The 1,598-nt window shown below is 42.0% G+C and overlaps 1 protein-coding gene across 2 annotated transcripts in view; it reads right to left on the bottom strand.

The window, feature by feature from the left end:
- Positions 1–1,598, bottom strand: part of Hs2st1 (heparan sulfate 2-O-sulfotransferase 1) — a 186,280-nt gene that overhangs the window by 67,124 nt on the left and 117,558 nt on the right. The window lies entirely within an intron of this gene.

The following is a 1,598-nucleotide window of genomic DNA, read 5'->3' on the forward strand; positions in this document are numbered from 1 at the left end:
TTTTAGAGGTTGAAAAAAACCAAGAAAAAGACACCACCTAGGAGGCCAGGGAGATAGCTAGCGGCCTAAGTGCCTGCCTCACAAGCACAAGGTCCTCAGTTCGAACCTTGGTACCCCCCCCCCAAAAAAAAGACACCATCTAGGTTGGTTTCTGGTAAAGGCTCCCAGAACATTGAGTCCTCATGTGTGGAGGGTCACTAACCCTATCATGAGGACCACATTTTCACAACATCATGTAAACCTAAGTATCTTCTAAAGGCTCCATATTTCCAAATACCATCCTAATGGGGAACAGGGCTTCCACATATGAATTGGGGTGGGGTGGGGAACACAATTCAGTCTATCTACTAGGCATTCCTGGAGAGAGGAATAACATCTATGAAAGGTCTGAGGTGGTAATGGATATGGTATATTAATGAAATTAAAATAGACCTGTCTTTAAAGGCTTGAAGAGTCTTTAAATAGAAAATTCAAGTGAATAAAAAGAAATATTATAAAAGGTATAGAGAGCTAGCTTAAGATTTCATTACACAGGAAAAAAGGAGACAAATGTAAGCCCAGCAATCACAAAGGGAAACATTAAGAGTAGGGTAGCAAAACTACAGCATGGCATACAAGAAGAGTTATAAAACACGCCAAACCACAACTTGAAGCCAGCCCATTCCCGCAGTTAACTCTATCACGGACCCTAGAGATTACAGGATAGGCTCCTAAGGAGAGGTATAAATTGAGATGTAAGGCTGTGTAGACAAGTATGGTAGTACAAGACAAATAATCTCAACTACTTGGGAGATTGAGGGAGGAGTATTTCAAATTCAAGGCCTGCCAGGCAACTTAGCAAGATCCTATTTCAAAAATAAAAATAAACTGAGTTTGGTGGCACATGCCTGAAATCCCAGGACTCTGGAGGCTGACTGAGGAAGATCACTGTGAGTTTGAGGCAGACTGGGCTACAAAGTGAGTTCAAGCCCAACTTAACTGCATCACAAAACCTTGTCTCAAAAAGACCAAAAATTAAAAAAAAAATTTTTTTTCATGAAAAATTTAAAGGGACTGGGAATGTGACTCAGCACTCCCTGGACTCAACCTCACTACTAGAAGAGGGCAGGGAGGGGAATACAGGGTCAGCTATAATACTGTTTCAGATTGCAAGGAAGTTATACAATAATCTCTGTAGACAATCTGAGTTAAGAACTTCTTGGATAATTTATTCTTTCAGAGTCAAACTTTGTTCTGATGGATTTTTTTCCATCATCATCCTTTAAGTATCAAAGCAACACAGTAACAAAATAATCAAGTATCCCCTTCTATCTGTCACTGAGATGGGGAAGGGCCCCCCGTGCTCCCAAGGTACTTGTTTAGCATCTGCTCCAAAGACCTCGCAGCCAGCCAGGTCACAACGTGCCTGACCTGGAAGATACCTGCTTTAGCTCCAGGAGGCTTCCATCACAGATTTGGTCTAAAAATTTTGTCCATGTAGCTTTTCTGGATAATTCCTCTGCTATGCACCCCTCATTCAGGTGCACAAGGAGCCCCTCTCTTACTTATGGTCAAACAGCAAGCCAGATGCTGTGAATTCAGCAGTCTGCCTCTTTGCT

Source organism: Octodon degus, unplaced genomic scaffold (genome assembly GCF_000260255.1).
Source record: "Octodon degus isolate 3935 unplaced genomic scaffold, OctDeg1.0 scaffold00109, whole genome shotgun sequence".
NCBI classification, from domain to species: domain Eukaryota; kingdom Metazoa; phylum Chordata; class Mammalia; order Rodentia; family Octodontidae; genus Octodon; species Octodon degus.